The 17,154-nt window shown below is 50.2% G+C and overlaps 1 protein-coding gene across 4 annotated transcripts in view; it reads right to left on the bottom strand.

Moving 5' to 3' along the window:
• Positions 1-17,154, bottom strand: part of SHOC2 (SHOC2 leucine rich repeat scaffold protein) — a 104,236-nt gene that overhangs the window by 42,671 nt on the left and 44,411 nt on the right. The gene's annotated exons all lie outside the window — the stretch shown is intronic.

Consider the following 17,154-nt stretch of genomic DNA (forward strand, 5'->3'; position numbering starts at 1 on the left):
CCCCTGGAGTGGAGCTGACAGATCGCGCTATAAAGGGGGCTGCGTGCTCTCCCCACCCTCAGTTCCTTCTTGCCAGACAACTCCGACAGAGGGGAAGGAGGGTGGGATGTGGAATAGACAGGAGCAACACATCTCGAAGAACGCCAGTTATGGAACAGGTAACTGTCCTTTCTTCTTCGAGTGATTGCTCCTGTGTATTCCACAGTAGGTAACTCCAAGCTATACCTCACGGAGGTGGGTAGGAGTTCTAAATGATAAAGGTTAAGGGTTACCAGTGCAGAGCACCGCCCGACCAAACCCGGCGTTGTCCCTTGCTTGGGAGACTATTGCATAGTGCGATGCAAAAGTATGGACAGAGGACCATGTAGCAGCCCTGCAGATGTCCTGAATAGGGACATGAGCCACACAGGCCGCAGACGAGGCCTGGGCTCTCATCGAATGCGCCTTAACAATAGGAGGTGGGGGAACCCCAGCCAGGTCATAACATGTGCGAATGCACGAGGTGATCCAGCGGGAAATCCGCTGGGTGGAAACCGGTTGCTCTCTCGTGCACTCGGCCGTAGCAATGCAAAGCTGAGGGGATGTCGGGAATGGCCTTGTTTGATCTAAGTAAAAGGCCAGCACCCTACGCACATCTAGCATGTGTAGGCGTTGTTCCTCATTGGAGGAATGGGGCTTAGGACACAGGACAGGCAGAAATATGTCCTGGTCCATGTGAAACGCCGAGACCACCTTCGGTAGGAAGGCCGGATGCGGGTGAAGCTGGACCTTCCCCTTATGAAAGACAGTGTACGGGGGTTCCGAGGTCAGCACCCTAAGCTCCGAAACCCTGCGGGCTGAGGTGATAGCCACCAAAAACGCCACTTTCTCAGATAGGTGGGACCAGTAACAAGTGGCCAATGGCTCAAAGGGAGGTCCCATGAGGCGTGACAGTACCAGCTTCAGGTCCGAAGGGGGAACCGTGGGCCTAGCATAAGGGAATGCTTTGTCCAAACCCTTTAAAAACCTGGAAGTCATGTGGTGGGAGAACACTGACTGTCCCGCAACCGGAGGGTGGAAGGCCAAAATGGCCGCCAGGTGCACCCTCCATCGAGGAGGGAGCTAGCCCTTGGGTCCTAAGAGACAGGAGGTAGTCCAGGACCAGCTGGAGCGGAGCGGACGCGGGGGAGGAACCTCTCTCCCTCGCCCATGAGGAGAACCGATACCACTTAGCCAGGTAGGCCCTCTGTGTGGACAGCTTCCTGCTTTCAAGCACGTCTAACAGCCTTGGTACACCTCCCCTCCTCTGCATCTAGCCACGGATCAGCCACGCCGTCAGGTGGAGCGGGGCCAGGTTGGGATGGAGGAGACGACCTCCCTCCTGAGAGAGGAGGTCCAGGTGGAGCTGCAGCCTGCGAGGGTGGGCCGCCAAGAGTTGCAGTAAGGTCCCGTACCAATGTTGACGGGCCCAATCCGGGGCTATCAGGATAATGACTTCACCTTCTGTAGGACCCTGCCTATGAGGGGGAAGGGCGGGAAGGCGTACATCAGGGGCTCCGACCAATCGAGCAGGAAGGCATCCGTCATGGCCCCATCGCCTTCTATCATCCTGGAGCAGAACCTGGGACAGAGGCGGTTCTGAGCGGTGGCGAATAGGTCCACCTGGGGAGTGCTCCACTGAAAGAAAATCCATTCTGCCACCTCCCTGTGCAGGTACCACTCGTGCTGACGTGAACACCCTGCTCAGGCGATCTGCGAGCGTGTTGCTCTCGCCGGGTAGGTGGAATGCTTGGAGGAGAATGTTGTGGGCTATACAGAACTCCCACAGGAACTGGGCTTCCTGGCATAAAGCCCTGAAGCGCATGCCCCCTTGCCTGTTGATGTAATACATTGCGGTGGTGTTGTCCGTGAGGATTCTGACCACGTTCCCTTGTAAGTGCTGGCGAAAGGCCAGGCACGCCAGTCGCACAGCCCTGAGTTCCCTGACATTTATGTGCAGCGTCAGTTCCTCGGGTGACCACATACCCTGGTTCCTGATGTCCCTCACATGGGCTCCCCAGCCCAGGTCTGAGGCATCTGACACTAGATCTAGTGAGGGAGAGGGGTCTCGGAAGGGGATACCCCGGAGCATGCTGCTCGGGAGGGACCACCATTGGAGGTCTGCAACCACCGTTGGCGGCACCGTGACAACCTTGTCCAGGCCGTCCCTGGCCTGGGGATAGCGGGAGGCCAACCAGAGTTGGAGGGGCCTCATCCGGAGCCTGGCGTGTCACACCACTGTAGTCCATGCTGCCATGTGGCCGAGGATTTGAAGGCATATCCGAGCCGTGGTTACGGGGAAGGTTGTGACCGAGGCGACGAGGCCTTTGAGCGCCTCGAACCTGTTCCTGGGAAGGGAGGCCGTGGTCACCTGGGAATCCAGCAGTGCTCCTATGAATTCTATGCGCTGGACAGGAATTAACGTGGATTTCTCCTCGTTTACCACTAGACCCAGAGCGGAGCAGGTGCGGAGCAAGAGGGATATTTGCTGCTGCACCTGGGACCGGGACTTGCCTTTGAGCAGCCAATCGTCCAGGTAGGGAAAGACCTGCAGCCCTCTCCTCCTGAGGTGGGCCGCTACCACTGCCATACATTTGGTGAAGACCCTGGGGTCTGTCGAGAGGCCAAAGGGGAGGACCGTAAACTGGTAGTGGTCCTGATCCACCAGGAAACGGAGGTAGCGCCTGTGACCCTCAAAAATGTGGATGTGGAAGTAGGCATCCTGAAGGTCCAGCGCTGCAAACCAATCCCCCGGGTCTAGAGAGGGAATAATAGAGGCTAGGGACACCATGCGGAATTTGTAGCGAACCAAGAACTGGTTGAGCTTCCGCAGATCGAGGATGGGCCGAAGCCCGCCCTTCGCCTTCGGGATGAGTAAATACCTGGAATAGAATCCCTTGCCCCAGAATTCCCAAGGTACCCTCTCCACGGCTCCCAGGCAGAGGAGGCGCTATACCTCCTGACCTAGGAGGAGCGCATGTTCCGGGTCCTCCGCCAACTCCCTGGCCAGAGGGCAACTGGGAGGGGGCGAAACAAGCTGCAACCTGTACCCTGTGTGAGGCCTGGGCTTGTCCTTGGCCGGTGGGACGTACAGGTCCAGCATCTGCAGGGTAGTACGGGAGTCTTTCATCCCATGCAGACGCATGTCTGTTTGATCTGCCAACAGGGCCCGACCATCGAACGGCAGGTCCTACATGATTGACTGGGACTCAGCCGATAGGCCAGAGAGTGAAAGCCAGGACGCCCTTCTCATGGAAATCGCCACGGCCATCGAACGAGCGGCCGTGTCCACCACATCAGAGGCCGCCTGGAGCGCCGCTTTAGCCGACGCCACCCCCTCATCAACAAGAGCCCGGAATTCCTTCCTGTCCTTCTCGTGGAGGGAGGGCTCAAACTTGGGAAGGGACCCCCACAGGTTAAAATCATATCTGCTCAAGAGTGCCTGGTGGTTGGCCACTCTGAGCTGAAAGCTCGCAGACAAATAAACCTTTCTCCCAAAGGAATCCAGCCTGTGAGCGTCTTTGTCCTTAGGGGTAGGAGCGGGTTGGCCATGTCTCTCTCGGTGGTTCACCGATTCCACCACTAGAGAGTTCGGAGTTGGGCGGGAGTATAAGTACTCGTGCCCCTTTGTGGGCACAAAGTATCTCCATTCTGCCTTTTTGGAGATCGGACAGAGAGATGCTGGGGTTTGCCAAAGGCCAGTAGTAATATTGACCACCCCCTGATGGAGCGCGAGGGCCAAACGCCTTGGTGTCGAAGAGGTCAGGACATTAAACAATGTGTCTGATGGTTCCTCCATCTCCCCAGCCTGGAGCTGGAGGTTTGATGCCACCCTCCTGAGTAGCTTCTGGTGGGCCTTGAAATCCTCCTGAGAGACCGGAGGTGGTGGCGCCACGGAGTCATCTAGAGCTGAGGAGGTCAGTGCCGCAGTGTCGTCTGCACCCGGCTGTACCGAAATCTCAACGTCCTGACCCGGGGCCCGAGTCGGTGCCGCAGGGTTGGTGCCCACTGCCTCATCGTGGTGCCGAGGCGGCGACGTTGGCTGGGCCTGGGACGCTCCCACCACGGAGCGGGGTACCGGCGGTACCGGTGCCTGGGGCCACGGTGACCACTGGCACCACTGTCCCTGCCAGGGAATGGCCTGGCCCTGGGACGCGAGGTGGCCCGGAAGGGCCGGCTGGTCTTGCGGCACCAAGCGGCTCGACGAGGGGCGGCTTCATGCCGAAGTCCGGGATGAGCGGACGGTGCCATACAAACTGCTGGAGTGGTCCTGTACATGTCGTCTCTGGCCACTGGAGGGGGACAGGTAGGAGTCAGGAGTGCTGTCCCCGTAGTGCCTCCGGCGCCCAAGACTATGACGCCTCGGTGCCCGGGACTCCCGTGATGAGCTCCAGGCGTGGCGCCTTCCACGGCGGGTGCCGGAGCGGGAACGGCTGTGCCGACAACAACAAGACCTGTCCCTGCGGTCAAGGCTCGAAGAGGAGCGGCGCCGTCTCTTAGTGCCTCCTCTACAGTCTGTCGGAGTGAAGGTGGAAAGCTCGCTCGCGGCGTGGAGGCGCGCCGAGGTCCACGGCCCTTCAACTCGGGACGGTACCTCGACCTCGGAGACGTCCAGGGAGTGTCGATGGGCACTGAGCAATGGCTTCCCACGGGATTGGGGTCCCGACTGAAGCGGCGCTCCCGGTACCGGAAGCGTCATGATGTCACACGCGGCCTGAGCTGCCTCCGGCATCGAAGGCATTCTCGCCTCTGGCGAGGCGCGTGTGGACAGCACTGGACTACTCCGCTCCACCCAAGTCGGAGGTCTCGGTCCCGATGGGGATCGTGGGCTGCCCAGTGCGAGTCTAGCCTCACCCTGTTCTTTCCCCTGGCGCTGCTGAGTCTTCCCTTGCTTCTTGGGAGGGGAGCGCTGCTGGCTCATTGACGGGGCCTCGCTGCGCACCGACGCCGCGGTACCGGGCGCGGAATCAGGACGGCGCGCCTGGGGCGCTTTGATGCACGCCGGGGGCGAGGTGCCCAGCGCGGGGTTGGCTCGACGCGTCAGTGCCAGGGTCAACGCCGACTCCATTAGGAGAGCTCGGAGTCGGATCTCACGCTCCTTCTTCGTTCGCGACTTGAAGGAGCGGCAGATCTTACACTTCTCACTAATGTGAGCCTCGCCCAGACAGCGAAGACACAGAGTGCGGATTGCTTCTGGGCATAGAATTGTGACAAGAGTCGCACGACTTGAAGCCTGGGCCACGGGGCATGCCCTGAGCCCAGCACTAACAGAGAAAGTTCAACAAGTAACTTCAGGGAAAGCTGTATACCACTAAGGCTAGAAATGCTGCAGCAAAGCTGGAGCACAAGTTCCGACTTCCTTCACCGGCGGCAAGAAGGAACTGAGGGTGGGGGGAGCACGCAGCCCCCTTTATAGCGCGATATGTTGGCCCCACTCCAGGGATCACAGCGGTGCTCCCCCACTACGGATGCTGCTAAAGGAAAAACTTCCGGCACCGGTGCACGTGGCAAGCGCGCACACCTACTGTGGAATACACAGGAGCAATCACTCGAAGAAGACAGACAAGGATATTGCAGAGAAACTAAGTTATTTCTTTACATCAGTCCTCAAATACAAGATGTTGGGGAAATATCTATTCAGAATCTACTTTTTCAGGTAATAAAGAAAAAGTACTGCCAGAAACTAAAGAGTTAAGAGGAGATGGTTTGGAACAAGTTTGAAAGGCAACAGGTCACCAGGACCAGGTGGTATACACCCAATACTTCTGAATGAACTACAGGGTAGCAAAACTAAGGCCTGGTCTACACTAGGCGTTTATGTCGAAGTTAGCGCCGTTACATCGAATTAACCCTGCACCCGTCCACACCGCAAAGGTATTTAGTTCGACATAGAGGTCTCTTTAATTCAACTTCTGTACTCCTCCCCGACGAGGGGAGTAGCGCTAAATTCGACATGGCCATGTCGAATTACGCTAGGTGTGGATGGAAATCGACGCTAATAGCTCCGGGAGCTATCCCACAGTGCACCACTCTGTTGACGCTCTGGACAGCAGTACGAGCTCGGATGCTCTGAACTGCCACACAGGAAAAGCCCCGGGAAAATTTGAATTTGAATTCCTTTTCCTGTCTGGCCAGTTTGAATCTCATTTCCTGTCTGGACATCGTGGCGAGCTCAGCAGCACTGGCAACGATGCAGAGCTCTCCAGCAGTGATGGCCGTGCAATCTCAGAATAGAAAGAGGGCCCCAGCATGGACTGATCGGGAAGTCTTGGATCTCATCGCTGTGTGGGGCGATGAGTCCGTGCTTTCCGAGCTGCGATCCAAAAGACGGAATGCAAAGATCTACGAGAAGATCTCTAAAGACATGGCAGAGAGAGGATACAGCCGGGATGTAACGCAGTGCCGCGTGAAAATCAAGGAGCTGAGACAAGGCTACCAGAAGACCAAAGAGGCAAACGGACGCTCCGGATCCCATCCCCAGACATCCCGTTTCTACGAGGCACTGCATTCCATCCTCGGTGCGGCCGCCACCACTACCCCACCAGTGACCGTGGACTCTGAGGATGGGATAGTGTCCACGGCTGGATCCTCGGACATGTTAGCGGACGGGGAAGATGAGGAAGGAGATGAGGAGGACGAGGCAGTCGACAGCGCTCACAACGCTGATTTCCCCGACAGCCAGGATCTCTTCATCACCCTTACAGAGATCCCCTACCAACCCTCCCCAGCCGTTACCCCGGACACAGAATCTGGGGAAGGATCAGCCAGTAAGTGTTGTAAAAATCTAAACATTTATTTGTAACAGAACAGGAATATTAACAATTTAAAAAATGGGTTTCTCATGATTAGTTTGATTAGCTTAACGGTTCAGTCATGGGCAGTGCAACTATTGAAAAAAAATCTAGCAATGTCCGGTTTTGCATGATTGTCCTGCCCAAGCCGCTCTACTGGTTAGTCACTGCTACAGCAGCTACAGTAAAATGCGGTCTATATGTCCGGGGATGGAGCAGAAATCCTCCTGTGACATCTCGAGGAAGCTCTCCTGGAGGTAATTGGAAATCCGTTGCATTAGGTTCTTGGGGAGAGCGGCCTTATTGGGTCCTCCGTAGTAGGACACGTTGCCACGCCACGAGACTATCAAGTACTCTGGAATCATTGCTCTGCACAGCATGGCGGCATACGGCCCTGGTCTTTGCAGGCTTTCCCGGAGCATTCTCTCTTTCTCGCTGTCAGAGATCCTCATGAGGGTGATGTCGCTCATGATGACCTGCTTTGAATGAGGTAGGGGAATGTTAGTGTTGGGACTGCTTTGCCGTTCCTTTACAGAACTGTAACCGCTGGTTTGCAGCCACGCGGTGGAGGCGGGAGAGGGGCAGCCGAAAGGGATCGTTCCCGGGGACAGCCGCGAGGGTGTGGGACAGGAGCAGACTTCCTGCTTGCCGAATTGCTGGCAGCAGGGACTGACATTGATTTCAATGTGAAATGAGGCCATTGCTAATATTAAAGTTTTAAGCTGCCACAAGTCTACGGCTTACCATGTCTGCCTGCAACAGAAATTCCGTTGTCCTGACACGGTTCTCAAATGTGCTGTGCAAGACCCCAGGCACTGAATGCGAAGGCCGAGAATTCGACCTTGTGCTGAGTGCGCATGTGAGAGGTGCTGTGCATGGTCTTGTTAACAGAGAAAGACTATGTTCTTTGTTCACAACTACATTTATCTTTCTGAGGAATTCACTCCCTTTTTCCCATTCCCACAGCCCCATCTGCGACTGTCTCACAACCTAGCCTGTCATCACACTCCCAGAGGCTAGCGCGGATTAGGCATAAGAAGAAGAGGACACGGGAGGACATGTTCTCGGAGCTTATAGCCTGCTCCAGAGCCCAGGCAGCACAGCAGACCCAGTGGCGGGAGAACTTGACCCGAATGCACCAAGCCAACATGGATCGGGAGGAGAGGTGGCGTCAGGAAGACCAGCAGGCGACTCAAACCCTGCTTGGACTAATGAGGGAGCAAACGGACACGCTCCGGCGCCTTGTGGATGTTCTGCAGGAACGGAGGCAGGAGGACAGAGCCCCGCTGCAGTCCATCTCTAACCGCCCTCCCCCGCCACCAAGTCCCATACTCCCCTCACCCAAAGTGCACAGAAGGAGAGGCGGCAGAGTCCCTGCTAACTCTCACTCCACCCCTGCAGAGAGCTCGAGCAGCAGAAGGCTCTCATTCCCCAAAATTTGACAAGTTCTTTCCTTCCCGCCTGACACAAGCCCCCGTCCAAGTTTCACTTTCCCAGTTCCATGTTTGGTTGATAATAAAAAATACGTTTCTGTTAACTACTGTTTCCATCATGTTCTTTTGCAGGAGGGGGGGATAGGGGGTTGGTAATTCGACAGGACAGTCACCTTTGGCAGGGTATATAGTCGGGGGCAGGCACAGCAGCAGGGCACATACATAGTGCAGTGATGCAGTGACTAGTTACCCTGGTTAGTCTGGGAGGTTGTTTTCATGTTATGTGGTGGGGGGTGGGTTGCTCTGTGACTTTGTGGCAGGGGAGGGCAGTTACAGATCTTAAGCGGCGGTCCTTAGGCAGGATCACAGAGCCACACAGCAGGGGATCTGTAACCGTCCTCCCCCTGCCACAAAGTCACATAGACCCCCCCATACACACAGTCCCTATCAGGAGGGGTGACAGGCTCCGTTGAAACAACCATCCCACCGCAGCGGAGCCTGTCAATCCTTGAGTTTAGAAGCTGCATTCGCGCCACTACAGTACACCCGCTCCGCACCACAGTCTGCGTCCCAGTTTTAAAAAATTCCCGCGAATACAGTATTAAAGAAAACGGTGTGCTTTAACAAAGTAGAACTATTTTTATTTTGAAATGTGTGTTGGAAGTGGGGTGAAGGGGGTATGTAACTGGATAGGATAGTCAACATTAACTGGGCAAAGAAATGGGGGCAGGTTTAGCTTCTCAATACACAAACTTTAAAGTCACAGGTTACCCTGCTCACTCAGGAACTTTGCTTTCAAAGCCTCCCGGATGCACAGCGCTTCCCGCTGGTCTCTTCTAATCGCCCGGCTGTCTGGCTGTGAGTAATCAGCAGCCAGGCTATTTTCCTCAACCTCCCACCCCGCCATAAAGGTCTCCCCCTTGCTCTCACAGAGATTGTGGAGCACACAGCAAGCTGCAACAACAATGGGGATATTGGTTTCGCTGAGATCACAGCGAGTCAGTAAGCTTCTCCATCTCCCCTTGAGACGGCCAAAAGCACACTCCACCACCATTCTGCACTTGCTCAGCCGGTAGTTGAAGAGTTCTTTTTCAGTGTCCAGGGCGCCAGTATAGGGCTTCATGAGCCAGGGCACTAGCGGGTAGGCTGGGTCCCCGAGGATGACTATAGGCATCTCCACATCCCCAAGAGTTATTTTGTGGTCCGGGAAGTAAATACCTTGCTGCAGCCGTCTAAACAGACCAGAGTTCCTGAAAACACGAGCGTCATGAACCTTGCCCGGCCATCCCACGTAGATGTTGGTAAAACGTCCCCTGTGGTCCACCAGTGCTTGCAGCACCATGGAAAAGTAGCCCTTTCTGTTAATGTACTGGCTGGCCTGGTGTTCCGGTGCCAGGATAGGGATGTGAGTTCCATCTATGGCCCCACCGCAGTTTGGGAATCCCATCGCTGCGAAGCCATCTATGATCGCCTCCACGTTTCCCAGGGTCACTACCTTTGGCAGCAGTACATCAACGATTGCCTTGGCTACTTGCATCACAACAACCCCCACGGTAGATTTGCCCACCCCAAACTGGTTCGCGACTGACCGGTAGCTGTCTGGCGTTGCAAGCTTCCACAGGGCTATGGCCACTCGCTTCTGGACAGTCAGGGCTGCTCGCATCCGGGTGTCATTGCGCTTCAGGGCAGGGGACAGCAACTCACAAAGTTCCAGGAAAGTTCCCTTCCGCATGCGAAAGTTTCGCAGCCACTGGGATTCATCCCAGACCTGCAGCACTATGCGGTCCCACCACTCAGTGCTTGTTTCCCGTGCCCAGAATCTCCTTTCCACGGCATCAACATGACCCATTGCCACCGTGATGTTCTCGGCGCTGGGTCCCCTGCTTTCTGAGAGGTCTGTGCTACTCTCAGACTTCAGGCCATCACCGCGTTGACGTAGCCTCCTCGCCTGACTTTTCTGCATCTGCCTCAGGGAAAGGTGTATGATAAGTTGCGAGGCGTTGAGAGCGGCCACAACTGCAGTGATGGTTGCAGCAGGCTCCATGCTCGCAGTGCTGTGGCGTCCGCGCTGTCACTGACTAGAAAAGTGCGCGAACTGATTTCCCGCCGGCGCTTTCAGGGAGGGAGGGCGGGAGTGATGGACGGATGACGACAGTTACCCAAAAGCACCCTGGACACCTTTTTTTTACCCAGAAGGCATTTGCGGCTCCACCCAGAATTCCAATGGGCAGCGGGGACTCCGGGAACTGTGGGATAGCTGACCACAGTGCACCACTTCCAATGTCGACGCTTTCCCCGTTAGTGTGGACTCACAAAGTCGAATTACTGTCCTTAGTGTGGACACACACGTTCGACTTTGCAATATCGATTCCAAAAATTCGATTTAAGTAAAATCGAACTACTCTCGTAGTGTAGACAAGGCCTAAGTTTTTAAAAGGTATTAGATGATCCTGGGAAGTACAGAGCAGCAAAACATTAATACAGCAATAAAGTAACTGAAATGGCCATTACAATAGAACTATTAAACTGCTTACATACAGTAGAGCCTCAGAGTTACAAACACCTTGGGAATGGAGGTTGTTCCTAACGCTGAACAAAACGTTATGGTTGTTCTTTCAAAAGTTTACAACTGAAGACTGACTTAACAGCTTTGTACCTTTACTATGCAAAAGAAAAATGCTGCTTTTCCTGTTTTTGTTTTTGTTTTTTAGTAGTCTACCTTTAACACAGTACTATACTGTATTTGCCTTTGGGGTGGGGGGGGAGATCTGCTGGTGCTGCCCGATTGCATACTTTTGGTTCCAAATGAGGTGTCTGGTTGACTGGTCAGTTCATAACTCTGGTGTTTGTAATTCTGAGGTTTTACTGTATATGTGATACGACAGTGACAAATCAGCATTGTTTCTGTTAAAGAAAATCTTGTCTCTAATCTACTACAATTCTTTGAGTATGTCAAACCGATTGACGTGATTTATTTGTATGCAGTGTGTGTAGCTGTAGCCACGTCGTGATTTATTTAAGACTTTTAAAAAGCCTTCGACAAATACCCTAACAAGACTCCAAGGAAGGGTCACAAGAACTGGTTTGGGGAACATCCTTTTGCGGTAAGAAATTGTGCATTTGCATTTAGGATGGGATTGTGGGGAGGATTTGGGAGAGGGAGAGAGTTGTAGACAGGTGATAATTTTTCACTGGAGAAATTCTCTCACCCTACAGGGAACATAACAAAAGAACTGCTTCAGAGTATGGGGAGAACGGCACTACCAGAACACAAATGAACCACCACCATTATCAGGGAAGAAGAGAGATGAGGGTGGAGTAAAAAATGAGAGAAGTAGTTAGTGATGAGTACACAAGTGAAAATGTAAATAATGCATTTTTGATGTGGTACTGTAGGCAGGCCAGCAAGGACCTGTCTCATTCTGTCTATGGGGCACCTGGCATACTTTTGTGTTCTGTGTAAATACGAATTCAACTATATTTACAAAGACCTTTTGCCTCTGAACATGTGATTTGAAAATATTCCAGGAATGATATTTCTTTGGTACTATGAACATTTTATGGTATTGTAAAGGTAAAAAGTGGAGGGAAGTGGGGAAGGGAACAATGATAACAAACGAAAGAGATGATCAAATTATGAGACATAGCACCTGACTCTGAAAGTGCTCCTGGTTTTGACAATTCATAGCACTGTAAATAGCTAGATACTTGATTTGAGGGTTCAAACAGGTAGTTAGACATTATGTGCTATGAAGTACACCCACAAAAATCACAATTTGCACTGAAACCTATATATAATTAAAACACAGTGCTTTTAGAGAACACAAAGCAGGAAAACCCATTTTAGCATCCTTTGGTACACATTCCAATAAATCCAATAAAACTGTCAAGTGTTGCTGTTACTTTATAGAGAGGACTTCGAAGTGGGATGGCAGTCAAATGCAGCTCAGTAAAACTGGCACATACCAATTCAACATTTCTGCACACTCGGTTTGAATCAGTTTGGCTTACTTTACTTACAAAATCTTCACTTCTATGGGTACAGAGCCTATAAAGCTCTGGAAGAGCAAGAGAGTTTCTGTTCTACCTTGTACACAGAACTAAATAATCACTTAGGTACTGAGGGAAGAACCTTTGTTACTGGTGATAATTTAAAAGGGGAATGGGAAAGAGTTTGATTTTCAGATTGAGTTTGCAGACCTAGCAATTGGAACAAAAATCGATTTCTAATGTGGACACATTTGAAGTACATTTTGATAAATATGCAATCTTAATGTTTTTACACAGTTTATTTTCTGACTAAGTATTCGGATGTTGTAATATGACTACTGTTTAGTATTTTTTCTACAAAGAGGTCAGAGTTCATGTTGTCCTGTCTTATTTTCCCTTTTCTAAATTTATATTATTCTTAAAACAAATCTCACCAATTCAGCTAAAATCTTTGCTCTCTAAGTTTAATTCTAAGTAGTACCCCTCTTTCAGAAGGCTTAGATTTCAAGATAATGCACACTGGCAGATCAACACAATTTTAAGAAGGCTTTCAATAACACAATCCTATCACCCATGCAGTTTTGCACACAACACTTTTTTCAAAGCTATATTTACTTTTAATTAGGTGTTTTGTTTTATTAGAAACCTCTTTTACAGACCAACAGTCTCCTGAAGTCTTCTTCATCATGAAGCCATCACAGTTAAGTACTTCAAGGACATCCTCTACTTGACTGAAGAGAAGGCTATCACAATCCCTAGTGCCCCATGACAGTAGACAATGAAATGTCAGTTTCATGACATAATTCTACCCAGCCACCTTTGGTTTTTTAATATCGCCTCTCACTGTAGCATAGTAGCAATATTCCCACTTTTTATGCAGGAGATTAGGATTCTATTCCCTGTCCAGGCCAACACTCCGAAAAACACACTCATTACCACAGGGACGGAAATCACCACCTTCAGCACAGGATTCTACCAATTTAGCTAAATAAATAACTACACCTCTACCCCGATATAACGCGACCCGATATAACATGAACTCGGATATAACAAGGTAAAGTAATGCTCTGGAGGGGGGGCGGGGCTGCGCACTCCGGTGGATCAAAGCAAGTTCGATATAACGCGGTTTCACCTATAACGCAGTAAGATTTTTTGGCTCCCGAGGACAGCGTTATATCGGGGTAGAGGTGTACTTTAGCTGACAGCTGCAATAGGGTCTTATCCTCCATGGATCAGCCACTAGCACAACATACTTAACCAGCATGTTATGTAAATCTGCTTGCTAATACTTTTACCACCAGATATTAGAGTCTTGAACCTTAGAACAATGTAATACTTAAAATGAGAAGAAACTGAATCTGATTTGCTCCATGTGATACTGTTTCATAAAAAGATAATGGCTCATTCTGCCTCCTGCTCGGGAACATAAATCTTGGACTATTTACAAACTGATGTTATACTGCATTTATTATACATGTACTAAACCTCTATATGTGAAAGGAAAAACTTAAAAGACTGTAAAGGGACTTATGTAAAATTTGGCCAAAAATACAGATTTTGGAAAAAATAAGTTCATTTGTAAAAGCTTAAAACCAGTAAGAAATGCTTCAATGACATTTCTGAAAACTATCCAGCGGAAACGAACAAATACATTTTCTGCAATTCAAAGATATGCACACTACAGGTTTGTGCTAGACTATCTCAGTGAAATTGACTAGAAACTGATTACAAAAGTGAAACTGATTAGTCTTCTCATTGTTTAGGCTGAGAGAAACTGAACATAAGTGAAAATAAGACTTTTTTTCAGTGCCAGGTTCTCAAATTTAGGTGCATACGTCTAATTTATACACACAATCCTATTATTTATTGACTGTAACCTGTTATATATGCATTCTCAGACAGCTGATTTGCATACATCAGGTGAGCAAAAATTTGTAAGAGCCTAACTCTAAAAGCTGAAAATAATTTTTCAACTCTAATTCTTCAAGTTATAAGTAAACTACATAAATATCTTTAGCTTAAATGTTTAAATGCTGTTAAGCCCGAAAGTGTTCTTTTAAAAAGAAACTTAAAATGGTAAATTCTTTGTGGGCAGGAACTGTCTTTTTGTTTATACAGCGCTTAGCACAATGGGATCCAGGTCCATAACTGAGTTTTCTAAGCGCTAGAACAATACAAATAATCAAGATACAAACAACATCTGGATGTGTGGACAAAAAACATGGTGCTCGGGCCAGCATTTGTCCTGTTTGGTAAAATACCAAATACATTCTCAACAAAAATAGTAAATAATAATTACATAAAAAGTCAGAAAAGGCTGTAATAATAAGAACTCTGAAGCAATTCAAAGTATATGCCTATTATACACAGATAGATACAGTATGTAAAATGGCTTCATGGAGAAACTTTCAAGATTCTTGAGACCAAGTGTATAAATGAGGGAGGGGGAGAGAAACCAAACATTTTAATGCAACATTGACCTTGAGATTTAAAAAAAATACAAGAGTCAGGAAACAAAGTTTAAGCTTACATAACAGTCATTCAAGACGACCTTTGTGTAGGTAGTGTTAAAACTATCTACACAAAGTTTTTAAGAAGCTATGCCAAAAGTAAACTGGAAAGCAGCATCTCACTGCATTTTATTTCATATGTTAGTATCTGTGAGCTGAGGGGCGAAAACATTAGCATACGTTTATATGGAACACTCTCCAGCTGCATTTTACAGCTATGTCTTTACTGAACTACTGAATTTTTGTAAGTAACAAACAGAGGGAGAGCACCAGTTTAACTACCAACACTGCAGTGTGTCCACACTAGCTATGCTGTTTCAATTGCAGTTTTGCCCCATATCTATATTTGTGTTGTATGTTACTGTTACAGATGCTTACCCCCTGGTTCCAGACACACTCCTTGAAGCAATGGCTTGTGGAAGATTTCAAAAAACTTTTTGGGAGCCCAACAAAATTGTAGGGGAGGAGGTCAAATTCCTACAATTCCATGGGAAATTCCAATAATTCTGCCTGGAGAAAACTCCCAGAAGGGCCCAGGAGCTAGTGCCATCACCAAGTAATTTGCTCAAAATAGAGGCCAAGCTGAATTCTTAGCTCTTGCTTGGCAAGAAATGTTTCTGCTGCAGCTTTAGAAAAGTTTCAGCGAAGCACTGAGGCAGCTGCAGCAAGGGGGTAGAGCAGGGGCGGGCAAACTTTTTGGCCTGAGGGCCGCATAGGGTTTTGTAAATTGTATGGAGGGCCGGTTAGGGGAGGGGGTCGTGGCCCAGCTCCCACCTCCGATTTGCCCCCCCCCCCCCCCCACCAGGACTCCTGCCCCATCCAACCCCCCCTTTTCCCTGATGGTCCCCCCGGGACCCCTGCCCCATCCACACACACCCCCGCTCCTTGTCCCCTGACCGCCCCTGGACCCCCGCCACTCCATCCAACCCCTCCTCTCATTCCTGACGCACCCCCCCCCCCCCCCCGGGACCCCTGCCCCATCCAACCACCCCTTCTCCCTCTCCCCTGACTGCCCCCGGAACCTCTGTCCCTGACTCCCCCAGCCACCCCATCCAACCCGTGTTCCCCCCTCTATCCACACCCCCACCCCCAACTACCCCTCGAATTCTATCCAAACCCCCCTGCTCCATGCCCCCTTACCGTGCTGCCTGGAGCACTGGTGGCTGGCGGCACTACAGCCGCACCGCCCGTCTGGAGCCGGGCCATGAGGCTGGCAGCACTAGAGCCAGGCCACGCAGACATCACACAGCACAGAGACAGGGTCAGGCTGGGCTCTGCAGCTGCGCTGCCCCAGGAGCTCACAGCCCCACCGCCTAGAGCATTGCGCTGGCGGCAAAGCGAGCGAGCTGAGGCTGTGGGGGAGGAGGGACAGCAGGGGAGGGGCCAGGGGCAAGCCTCCCGGGCCAGGAGCTCGGGGGCCAGACAGGACGGTCCCACGGGCCGGATGTGGCCCGCAGGCCGTATTTTGCCCACCTCTGGGATAGAGGATGTTTCAGAAGCACCAGCACAGAGCCAGAGACTGAAATCAGCAGCTGACAGTTCTGAAATACTTGTGCAATGTCCAAATTATCCTGAGGAAGCGGTCTACACCAGATATTAATGGTCAGCTGACCAGCAGTTTGTGGTTTGGAAGTTCACAGTGGGTGCTGCTGTTATGAAGATGTGCAATTCAATACACTACGTTGCAGGAGCGAGTGTGGGGCTAACTTGACAGAGATCATTGAGGGATTTAAACAATTGTATTTCCAGAATTGTACAGAAACCTATGGACCAGTTCTATGGCCCTAATCCAATCAGCCAAGGAGTTTATTAACAGGGAAGAGTTCTAAGTGCCTAAATCACTTCTGAAAATGAAACTTACTCCTGTCAGTGTTGCAAGGCCTAACACCTTTAAAAATCTGGGCCTAAAAAACTGGGACTAAATTAGAAGAAAGATAAAACTTATTTTAAATCTCTTGTGAATGTTTCATGTTTTTAAAATTGCATTTAGTACTTATATTTTTAGAACTGGAGATACACACACATAAAATCTTGTGATAAACTCACATGCCCACACACTTCAATCGTGTGTGTAAGTACTATAAGGTATCGCTTAAAATGGTTTTCTAAATAGAGATGCTTTCCTGAATCAAGGCCTGTTAAAAAGTGGTTCAGGAATTCCTGACTATCACTACATCAATCACTGCTTGAAATGACTAAACTACATTAACTGATACCCCATGTACTTTAAAGTTTGAAAGATAAGACTGTATAATAGATTTAGAATAGTTATTTATGAGTTATATACTTTTTTATTCGTTCAAAAAATATGTATACATTAGCAATGATGCATGCACTACCTGGTCACAGCACTAAAAGATTCCATTTATAAATAAATTCGTTAACCATTTATAAGCAGCTGATGTTTCATAC

This window comes from Malaclemys terrapin, chromosome 7 (genome assembly GCF_027887155.1).
Source record: "Malaclemys terrapin pileata isolate rMalTer1 chromosome 7, rMalTer1.hap1, whole genome shotgun sequence".
Classification (NCBI taxonomy): Eukaryota; Metazoa; Chordata; order Testudines; family Emydidae; genus Malaclemys; species Malaclemys terrapin.